The sequence below is a fragment of the Sapajus apella genome, unplaced genomic scaffold, assembly GCF_009761245.1.
Source record: "Sapajus apella isolate SASKATOON/1434 unplaced genomic scaffold, GSC_monkey_1.0 scaffold97, whole genome shotgun sequence".
Lineage (NCBI taxonomy): Eukaryota > Metazoa > Chordata > Mammalia > Primates > Cebidae > Sapajus > Sapajus apella.
This window is the reverse complement of record NW_022437037.1, coordinates 4,315,983-4,327,679: the sequence shown is the minus strand read 5'-3', so window position 1 is coordinate 4,327,679 and position 11,697 is coordinate 4,315,983.

Below are 11,697 nucleotides of genomic sequence, written 5' to 3'. Positions count from 1 at the left end.
CAGGAGTGCTCGTCCTTTCTGCAGGAAGGAAACTAGCCTTGCCGGTGATCCATTGTCTCGGTGTGGACTTTTCCCGATATTACAAACTGTTTCCAGCAGCCAGGCTGGTCTCGAACTCCTGACAAGTGATCCATCTGCCTCGGCCTCCCAGAGTGCTGGGATTACAGGGGTGAGCCATCGCGCCCAGCCACTTGCCCTAATCTTTCTATCCCAAGGTCAAACCTGGAACTCCATTCCACCAGGGCCTCCTGGGAGATGAGAGGCCCAGGTGCCCTCAGTTTGTCCACAGGGAGCGAGAGAGGGCTCAGTACATTCAACACAACAGCAAATTGGCCTCAGGTCTCAGGTCTCAAGGTAGGGTTCAGTGTCAGCTCTCAGGAATTGGTGTTCGGATGTGCACACAGCGCATTTAACTGGGCTGTATGCAAACATACAAATCTGGGGCTAAATCTGCAGCCCTGAAGGGGGTCCTGTGCCTCCCTAGGAGAGCAGAGAGTGTGGGGGGGAGGGATGAGGGGGCAGGGGTAGTCCTGGTGCAGGGGGTGCTGCCCACGGGAGCTGTAGCCTGGGTGGGTGGAACCAGATGTGAGCTCATCCGCCTCCTTCCCTGCCAGCTCCCGCTCTTCTGGAGATCTGGGAGCTCAGCGTTCTCGCCTCTGTCTCCCTGGGGGATTCGATCTGTAGCTCCTACCACCAACTCCCACTCCCCCACTCCCACCCAACTCCACTGCCAGGTTCAGCAGGCAGAGGGGAGAGGGGTGGCTGAATGGAGGGCTCCCCCTGGGGACCGCAGGTGGGAGACTGGACCCCCCTGAGCCCAGCTTCTCAGCTTGTTTTCTCATCTTCCCTGGCGGGCGGGACTAAGTCTCCTCCTTCCTTCCTGAGCCTTGTGCTAAATGCTGTACATACCTCTGTGGACAAGATAGTCAGTCTCGCTGTATAGCGAAACAGACATGAATCAAGGAGACCCACAAATGTGTGCTGTAACGGTGAGACTATAGGCAGCTCAGAGGAAGGGCCCTAAGCCAGCCACAGTCATCAGGGAAGGCTTCCTGGAGGAAGTGACATGGTTGAGTTGAAAGCGAAGGTTAGGGCTAAGGAGAGTAAGTGGAGGGAGGGGAAGAGTCAGGGGCAGCAGGAACTGTGGGCTGGCTTGTGTGAGGCAGACAGGAGGGCTTGCTATTGACGGAAGGGCAGGTCGATGTGGCAGAGGCAAGGTGGTGGCAGGGGGTCTGCTAGGGCCCTGATTAAGCGGGGTCTTGCAGGACCTGGGCACCAATAGAATCCAGACCACGATGTCACCACCCTTCAGTTGAGGAAACGCATAGGATGGAACCCAAAGAAGCAGGAGGTAGCGAACTCGGTGGCTCACGCCTGTAATCCCAGCACTTTGGGAGGCTGAGGCTGGCGGATCAACTGAGGTCAAGAATTCTAGACAGCCTGGCCAACATGGCAAAACCCCTTCTCAACTAAAAATACTAAAATTAGCCAGGCGTGGTGTCGCATGCCTGTAATTCCAGCTACTCGGAGTGTGAGGCATGAGAATCGCTTGAACCTGGGAGGGTGAGGTTACTGTGAACCGAGATTGTGCCACTGCACTCCAGCCTGGGAGATAAAGCGAGACTCTGTCCCCTACCCAAAAAAATAAAAAAAAAGAAAAAAAGCAGCAGCAGCAGGAAGGATTAGTTGGGATTAGAAGAAAATCTCAGCCTGGATTTCAGACCCCACCTTGAAATGGACTGGCCAGAGACAGAAACAGAATTGGAAGCTAGGCTCGGAAGAGGTCTGGTGGATGGAGCTGGCCCCAAAGTGGATGGGAGTAGAAAGGGCATGTGGTCTACTCCCCTAGAATATCCTTTCTTCCCACTACCTTTGTAAAACTCCTATGCAACCTGCAGGAGCCAATCTAAATGCTTCCTCTGCTGCAGAGGCTTAACACACACTCTCAGGCTTTACCCCATCTCTGATTTCATTCACATTTCACTTGTGGCTTCTAAAACAGTAATCTTTCCTTATTCCTTCATTTCTCCTCCCTCCCTGCCCCCTCCCTGCTCCCCCTCCCCACTTCCTCTCTCTTTCTCCCTTCCTTCTTTCCTTCCTTCCTTGCCTCCTTCTCTCACTCTTTCTTTCTCTCTTTCCTTCCTTCTTTTTCTTTTTTTTTTTTTTTTGAGATGGAGTCTCAGTCTGTCGCCCAGGCTGGAGTTCAGTGGCGCCATCTTGGCTCACTGAAACCTCTGCCTCCCAGGTTCAAGTGATTCTTCTGCCTCAGCCTCCCAAGTAGTTGGGATTACAGGCACTCGCCACCAGGTCCAGCTGATTTTTGTATTTTTAGTAGAGACGGGTTTGGCCGCTCTGGTCACCATGTTGACCAGGCTGGTCTCGAACTCCTGACCTCAGGTGATCCGGCCGCCACCACCTCCACCTCTCAAAATGCTGGGATTACAGGCGTGAGCCACCGCACCCCACACTTCTTTCTTTTCTGAGATGGGGTCATGCTGTGTCACTAGGCTGGAGTATAGTGGCGTGATCATAGCTCACTGGAACCCTTGTCCCCCAGGCTCAAGAGATCCTCCCACCTCAGCCTCCTGAGTAGCTGGGACTACAGGCATGCGCCACCATACCTGGCTAATTTTTGTATTTTTTGTAGAGATGGGGTTTTGTCATGTTGCCCAGGCTGTTCTTGAATTCCTGGGCTCAAGCTATCTGCCTGTCTAGGCCTCCCAAAGTGCTGGGATTACAGGCGTGAGCCACCCCGCCCACCCAAAGCCATGGCCTCTCACTGGACATCTACAATGTGTCAGGAACTTGCTGAGCACTTTGCCTCAGAGAGGGGAAAGGGGAGTGGCTTACCCAGGTCTCACAGCGGTGGAGAGGCAGGGCCAGGCCAGGGGCCCAGGACCCCTGACTCTTGAGGCCTGTGCTCCGAATCACAGAGCTAAGCGTCCTCCTTCTGTGCTCCTTCGTTCCCTTTGCAGGGACGCTCTTCCCACGGTTAGATGGTAGCTAGCTGTCTCCTTCTCCAAGAGTCCTCCCAGGGTCGGTCTGTGCTTCCTCCACGGCCAACGACGTTCTCTGGCCCATCGTTCAAAGCTCTTTTCACAACCACAACGACTCCCTTCTTTGTTTACCTGGATACTGTCTCTCTCCCCGACTAGACTGCGATTCCCAGAGGCCAGGGGCTATGCATGTTACTCGCTGCTGTGCCCGTGTTAAAGAGGATTTGGTTGTGCTTCAAATACGGCAGACCTCAAATAACACTGATTTAAACAATCGAGAATTTATTTCTTGCTCTGGTAAATATAAGCAGTCCGGGGCTGGTAGGGGCTTCATGGACCTTGGGGGCTCCAGCTCCTATTGCCTTGTCGCTCTGCTATTCTCAACACATGGCTTCAACCTCACGGTGCATAACAGCTACTTCCGCTCCAGCCTCCATGCTCACATTCTGGTCAGCAGAAAGGAGAAAAAGAGGACATTGCCCCTGTCCTTTAAAGAAAATTCCCAGGAAGTGCTACAAATCACTTCTGCGGGCATCTCATTGGTCAGAATTTGATCACATGGCCACATCTAGCAGCAAGGGATGCTGGGAAATGTAGTTTTGGGCCAAATGGCCATACCCCCAGGATAGGGGATAGGATGTGCTTTTTTTTTTTTTTTTTTTTTTTGAGGCGGGGTCTTGCTCTGTTGTCAGGGGCTGGAGTGCAGTGGCGCGATCTTGGCTCACTGCAACCTCCGCCTTGCGGATTCAAGTGATTCTCATGTTTCAGCATCCCAAGTAGCTGGGATTACAGGTGTGTAACACCACACTAGGCTAATTTTGTATTTTTAGTAGAGATGGAGTTTCACCATGTTGGCCAGGATGGTCTCCATCTCTTGACCTTGTGATCCGCCCACCTCAGCCTCCCAAAATGCTGGGATTACAGGTGTGAGCCACGGCGCCTGGTGGAAGAGGAGAGAAGAGACCCAGCAGCCGATGTCACAGTCCCCGCCTCCTGGCTCACAATAATAACAGTAGTAATCATACTAATACTAATCATAATCATAGCTGACATACATTTCATACTTTACTTTGTAGTAATTCATTTAATCCTTGCAATAACATTCAAGGTAGGGAAACAGAGGAACAGTATTGGTCAAATCACCTACCCAAGGCCACCCAACTGGTAAATAGCAGACCTAGGATATCAGTCTAGGGTCACATGGTTTCAGAGCTGACACTTCTCTACTTCTCCGTCATCCCTACTTAATCACTGTACAGTGAATGACTCAACCTACTAGATTTGCTCTCGTTGGCATGGGTTCCTTTTTAAAGGGGCTGGGCACACAACAGTGTGGGTTTCTCACCCTGCCCCTTGGGCTGGCTCAGAGGCTGGGCTGTGGCCTCCAGGGCTGAGGCTGGCCTGATCCAAGAGGACTTAGAGAGGCCAGCTCCTGGATGGGTGGGAGTTTTGCTTCTGGGAGGGGAAGGAGGGGCAGGGACATCTGTGATGGAGGGTTCCAGAGAACCAGCAGGGAGAAGGGACATAGAGGCAGCCCCTGACCTCCTTCCAAAGCTGAGACTGAGTCAGTGTGAAACAAGGACCTTTCCAGGGCAGAGCAGATCCTGGGGTGGCCCCGCCAAGACTCCTGGGGTGCCCTGATCTTAGTGGAGGTGAAGGGAGGGACAGACTCTTGCCTGGCGCAGGAGAAGTCCAGGAATGTGGCCAGCCCAGTGTGTCTCTAGCCCTTTCCTGTGGCTGGCAGCTGCTTCCTCCTGGGGTGTCTCTGACACAGGGCTCCTCCTGGGGACATTTTCCTACTCAATCTGGGTTTCGTGCAGAAGGAGGAGGTCACAGGGACTTTGGAAAGACCTGGCCTCCAACCTGTGGCACTGTCCTCTAGGGAGAGAGGCCTCAGACAATCGGAGGGTGCCACTCCCTCCCCGACCCAGCCCTGCCTTGGACACCGGGCCACCCACCTATCAGGCCCCTGCGGGCTTCCACGCTGTGCCTGGGAATCCTGAGGTTCCTGCTTCTTGTCCACATAGCCAAGGTCCCCAGTGCTTTTCTCTGCAGTGGGTGGTTGGTTGTGACCTTTTCTGTGCTGTGGGCCGCTGTGGCATCTTTTGACACCTTCATGCCCTGTCTTCTTTGTACATGCATACCAAATACGTAGGATGACACAGGAAACCAAGTCATTGGAAATATTGCTATCAAGATATTTTTAAAACCACTTTTATTTTATTTTTGAGACGGAGTCTCGCTCTGCTGCCCAGGCTGGAGTGCAGTGGTGCGGTCCCGGCTTAGTACAACCCCCGCCTCCCAGGTTCAAGCAATTCTCTTACCTCAGCCTCCCACGTAGCTGGGATTACAGGCACCTGCCACCACACCTGGCTAATTTTTTAAATTTTTAGTAGAGAATGAGCCCTGCCTAAAAAAACCCACACATTTAAAAACCACATTTGTGGCAGGGTATGGTGGCTCGCACCTGTAATCCCAGCAGTTTGGGAGGCTGAGGCGGCTGGATCACCTGAGGTCAGGAGTTCCAGACCAGCCTGGCTAACATGGTGAAACCCATCTCTACTAAAAATACAAAAATTAATGGGGCATGATGGCACACACCTGTAATCCCAGCTACTCAGGAGGCTGAGGCAGGAGAATCGCTTGAACTCAAGAGGCAGAGGGTGCAGTGAGTTGAGATCACACCACTGCATTCCCACCTGGACCACAGAGTGAGAGTCCATCTGAAAAAAAAAAGAAGAAAAGAAAAAAAATCGCATTTGTGATGTGATAATAAATGTCTCTTTACTACGCATTAACAAGATGCAGCAGTGGGTCTGTAACGAAGGAGCGATGAGTGAGATTTGAGAAATCTGCACCAGCTTTGATGTGCTCCGAAGGTAGCCGTGATTTCTGTTGGTAGCTGTGCCTCGGGTACTGCTGACGCCTGGGCTTGCTGGGTGTGATCATCATGGAGGGAGACACTAAACTAGTTAGAGAAAACGGAGATGGAATTTTTTTTCTCCCCATCCAAATTCATGAATGTCCTGAATTCTATTCATGGCATACCCCAGGTGAGTGGCCTCTGTTCTGCTCCTGTAATTGGGGTGCAGGCCTTATGCCCAGCAAGCAGGGAGCTCTGGGGCTGCAGGGAAGGGAGGCTGGGGAGGGGTTGGGGAAGAGCTGATCGAGAAGGGAGAGTTCTGAACTGCAGAATCACGTGACCCCAGCAACCGAAGAATCCTGGGAATTGAGGGAAAGGGAGAAACCAGCTAGTTTGCTGATGTATCCAGCCTAGGGTCATGGACTGCAGAGTCCCTAACAGCAGAGGGAGGTGAGAAAGGGAGCCAGCCAGGAGCGCACCAGCTGAAACTAGACGCAGCTGGGGAGAGGGCGTTGGTCGCCTCTCACTGGGTTGTGCTGTGGTAATGAACAACCTCCATGTCGCAGTGCCTTGGAGCCATAGAGATCGTTTTGCTTGTGTTGGGTGTCAGCTGAGCCTAAGAGAGCTGTTCTGCTTCGATCCCCTTCTCTCCAGGATCCGGGATCCAGGCAGGGCCATGGCTGTCTTCTGGTAGCATAGAAGCCCCATGAAGGCCCATGTCTGCTTAGCACGAGGTTCATCCCTGGCATCCCTGCCTCTTCTAAATATGCAGGGCGTGCTCAACAAGTTGCCTTGACCCACAGGACCCAGGAGGGAGGCTTTGAGGTTATCCCCATCTTTCTAACAGGGCTCTGAGGCTCAGAGACGGAGCAACAGTCCTTCCTCCCTGCCCAGCAGGTACAGGGCAGGGCGGGGCTTCTGTGCTCCAAGGTCCCTGGACATGTCCTTGGTCCCAGGCCCTGGAGTCCCCTCCCCTTCCCCCCAGAAGAGAGGTCCAGAGCCCGGTGCAGCCCAACTAATCAGTTCCTGGGACCATTCTCCAAACCAGGAGGTACCGATTTCTAGAAGAATCTGCAGAATCTGTAGGGAGTTAGGGGTCCTCATCAGAGCAAACTTCAGCTGTCTCTTAGACCACCTCTTACTTCTGGCAAGGGAGCAGGACCACAGGTCTAGGCCCACAGAGCCAGTTCCCTGGGGAGCATCTTTTTTTTTTTTTTTTTTTTTTCTGTTTTTTGAGATAGGGTCTCACCCTGTTGCCCAGGCTGGCGTGCAGTGGAGCAGTCGTGGCTGACTGCAGCCTTAACCTCCCAGCCCCAAGGCCTCAAGTGATCTTCTTGCTTCAAAACAGCTGGGGACTACAGGTGTGCGCCACCACCTCCAGCTATCTTCAAATTTTTTTGTAGAGATGGGGTTTGGCCATCATTGTCCAAGCTGGTCTCAAACTCCTGGGCTCAAGCGGTCCTCCTGCCTTGGTCTCTCAAAGTGCTGAGATTACAGGTGTGAGCCACCGCGCCCAGCCCTTTTTTTTTCTTTGAGCCTCAGGAACATCTTGATGCCTTTCCAGGAAACCTGGACAGGATCTCCCTGACCTCTGGGCAGCAGTGATGGGCTCCATCCTTGTCCTGGGCAATGGGGGAGCCATGGATAAGGGGGTCATCACATTCGGGCTGGGGAGGGGGGGGCCCATTTTAGCCACAAAAGTGGATCCCTGTAAGAGAGAGGAAGGAAGGTCAGAGTGAGAGAGAGGAGCCAGAAGATGCTACATGTCTGGCTTTGAAGAAGGAGGATGAGGCCACAAGCCAAGGAAGGCAGGCGGCCTCTAGAAGCTGGAAGGGCAAGGAAACGGATTTCCCCAGGGCCTCCGGAAGCAACATGGCCCCACCGACATCTTGACTCTTACTCCAGGCTGTAAGAGAAAATAAATCTGCGCTGTTTCAGCCACTGACTTTATGATCGGTTGTTATGGCAGGAAGAGGAAGCGGATGCAGGGGTTGCTCCAGCTCTCCTCCCACTTCCCAGCCAGCTCTGATGTTCCAGAAAGAACACAGATGCTCTGTGTGGCCCTGCTTTGTAAATGATTACAGGGCTGAAGGGTGGTGGGGGAGCTTCTTAAGGTCACCAGGTTACACAGAGCCCAGATCTGGGACTTTCCATCTGTGGTTTCCCCAGGAAATGAAACCTGCCTGTTGGCTGGGTGTGGCCTACAGGGCGAGCAGGAGGCTCAGGGTTCCAAATGAGAGGGAAGTTTCCCTGGAAAGTGCGTTGCTGGGTCTCTCTGGGTCGGGCTGTCTCTGCCACTGTCCCTCCTCACCAGGAGGTCTCGGAGCCCAGCGGTCACAAGCTCAGGCTGGACTCCAGCTGCCCTGGGTACCAAGTCTCAGCTCTGCAGAGTTGTCATTTGTGTGACTTGGGCGAGTCCCTCCGCCTCTCCCAGCCTCAGTTTCCTCCTCTGTAAGATGCAGATAATGGGATGAGTTTACCTGTAGAATCCAATGGGATGACATGTTTGTGAAGAGCTCCGCACAGGGCCGGGCACTCAGGGGCACCCCTGTGCGTGTCCGGGTGTGCAGGTATGCATGTATGCAGGCGTGCTTGTATACAGGTATGTGTGTACAGGTATGGATTGCAGGCATGTGTGTACAAGAAGGCACATGAGGTATGTGTGCGCAGGTGTATATGCAGCTTGATGAGCATCCTGAAATTCACCTTTGCCATGTCACTCCCCTGCTCAGAGCCTCCCATTGCTCTGGGGAGAAGTTGAAATCTTTACCATGGCCAACATGACCCTGCCCAGCCTGGCACCTGCCAGCCTCTCAGCCTCATGCCCCCAACTCCCCAGGTTGTACCATGTGACCTAGGCCTGCCATCCTTCTATCCGTTCCTTAAGTGGGCCATGGTCCATGGTAGTCCAGACCTTCACCCATGCTGTTCCTTCTGTAACACTTGTCCTCAGTCTTCCTCCCTGACTAGCTCCTACTCAGTCTTTGAGTCTACCACCTCCTCCAGGTAGCCTTCCCTGACTACTGCCCCACTGGAGTGATTGCCCCTCCCCTTTGACCCCATGGCACCTCCGTTCCCCTCTTGCTCCCCTGGTCTCAGCAGTAACCACATCTATAATAATCACTCATGACATCTCTCTTCATTCTGAGGCCATGTGCCCCCATCCCCAGTGCCCAGCCTGGGGCCTCGCCCAGAGTAGAGGCTCAGAACATTTTTGTTGAATGAATGACTGAAGGAACGGATGAATGGTTGAATGTGCATATCTGGACGCATGAGCAAGGAGGTCGTCAGTGCAGAACGGGTCCGCGGCATGTGTGCGAAGGTGATGTGGGGAGACACGTGGTTTGTCCAAGACTGTACCTTGGAGAGGGGCTGGGGAAAGGGGGACGGACAGATTGCCCACTCCCCATCCAGACCCCCTCCCTTATGCAGACCGTGGACTTACAGAGGTCACCTTGCTGTGCGGGGAGAGGGACGATAGAGAGACGATGAGAGGAGAGGTGGACCTGGCAGTGCCGACACATTCTGCTTCATCTCCCCTTCCTGACCTCTCCGTGACTTCCATCTGCCCAGCCTGGGCCCTTCCACTGGATGGGGAAGAGGCAGAACCTCCCAGTGTCACCAGCACAGTGGCCCTTTGGTGTCCCCAGCCCCCATCCCCTTAGCTCGTGCCTCTGCCCAGGTCAGGCCAGAAGGAGGTCAGAGCAGAGACTCTGGGGGAAGAGGAGGCGAGGGCCTGGCCTGGCCCCGGAGCCCAGATGCCGGGCCCTGCTCCTGACTCATGCCTGGGGTGAAGCAGTCCATGGCTGTGTGGGCTGGAGCAGGTCACTTCCCCTCCCTGACCCTAATCCTGTCATCTGTAAAATGGCATAGCAACCCTTCCGAGCAGCCTCGCAGCAATTAACAAGCTCCTGCTTACACAAGTCTCGACACAATGTCTGGCGCTGGAAAATGCTCAGTAAGCAGAATTCTGTCATCATCATTACCATCTCCTTTCTCTCTCCCGCCTTCCTCGTGCCTTTCTTCCTCTCCTCCTTCCTGCACTCAGACCGTGCAGTTTGTGCCCAGCGCACCCCCAGCAGGGCAGGACAGGTCTCTCACGCCTCTTCATATCCCCCACCCCAGCACAGTGCCTGGAACCTAGTAGGTGCTCAATAAATGTTAGGGCCAGGCACAGTGGCTCACACCTGTAAATCCCAACACTTTGGGAGGCCGAGCTGGGAGGATCATTTGAGCTCAGGAGGCAGAGATTGCAGTGGGCTGAGATCTTGCCACTACACTCCAGCCTGGATGACAGAGTGAGACCTTGTCTCAAAAATAATAAATAAATAATAAATATTTGTGGAATGAATTCTTTTTGCCCACTGAGGGCAAAGCACTTCCTCTGTCTGCTCTCTGGTTTCCCCATCTTAAAACGTCTCCATAAACCAGGAATCTCCAGTGTCTCTCCAGTTCTGAAAAAAAGACTGAATGTTATTGTCGCTGCTGTGCTGGAAGCTTTGTTTTGTTGTTGTTGTTGTTTTGAGATAGAGTCTTCCTCTTGTTGCCCAGGCTGGAGTGCAATGGGACGATCTAGGCTCACCGCAACCTCTGCCCCCCGGGTTCAAGCGATTCTCCTGCCTCAGCCTCCCGAGTAGCTGAGATTACAAGCGCGCACCCCCACACCCGGCTAATTGTGTATTTTTAATACAGACAGGGTTTCTCCATGTTGATCAGGCTGGTCTCAAACTCCTGACCTCAGGTGATCCACCTGCTTCAGACTCCCAAAGTGCTGGGATTACAGGCGTGACACTTCACAAGTGCCTGGCTTTTTAAAATACATATATATTCTTACCAACTAATATATCCCTCAGGCCTCTTGCCTGTGCGCTGGACCAGCCTCTAGATTTTCTGCCGGCCTCGGTACTGTGACTCCTATTCTCCGTCACGTAACTGCCCGTGTACCAGCTTCCGAGCACAAACTGGTGCTGGATGAAGACAAGCATCTTCATCATGGCCTCAGGGCCCCGCATGGCCCAGCCCTTGGGAGTCTTTCCAGCTTCATCTGGAAGACTCACCTCCCCGAAAGTCACTGGGATCCACCCCGAAGACCGTCTCTGCCACTTTACTTCCCAGGTCCCTCCCTGCACAGGCCCTTTGCACGTGCTGTTCCCCTCAAGCTGCAATGCTGTTCCCTTTTCCTTCACCCAGGCGATTCCCACTCATTCTCCAGATCTAGGCTCTGGTGCCAATCCTTCTAGGAAGCCTTCCCCAACCTCCCCCTAGACTGGCTGGAATCACCCCATTCTTGACCGCCTAACCCTCTCCTGGCGTCTGTCACGGGCAGGAAGTGACATCCGCTTGTGAAGAACTGCACGTACTGTATTTATTTCCTGGACTGGACACGCGCTCGGGCCTGGCGGGGCTCCCTGAGCCACTGCCCCAGGTGACAAGGAGCCTGACCCATGACACATGCTGTGGCCCGCGTCCCCTCCCCACGGTGGGAGTCTCTGGGGGTCTCTGCGGGGCGCCTGGAGGCCTGAGGATCCAGGCAGGCGCATGGGAGCTGGTAGGGTGGTGGGAGGGCGGGAAACCCCACTGCACAGCAGCGTCCACCCCACACTGCGGCTGCTCTCGGGGAGAACCTGCGTTCCCGCAACTAGGAGGAATCAGTCCCGTTCTCTAAGTTCAGCCACTCCTGGAGACCGGCTGGCCCAAAGACCAGCCCCAAGCCTCAGCCCCGAGCGCAGCCCCGACACCAGCCCCGAGCCCCAGCCCCAAGACCAGCCCCGAGCCCCAGTCCCGAGTCCCAGCCCCGAGCCCCAGCCCCGAGCCCCAGTCCCGAGCCCCAGCCCCGAG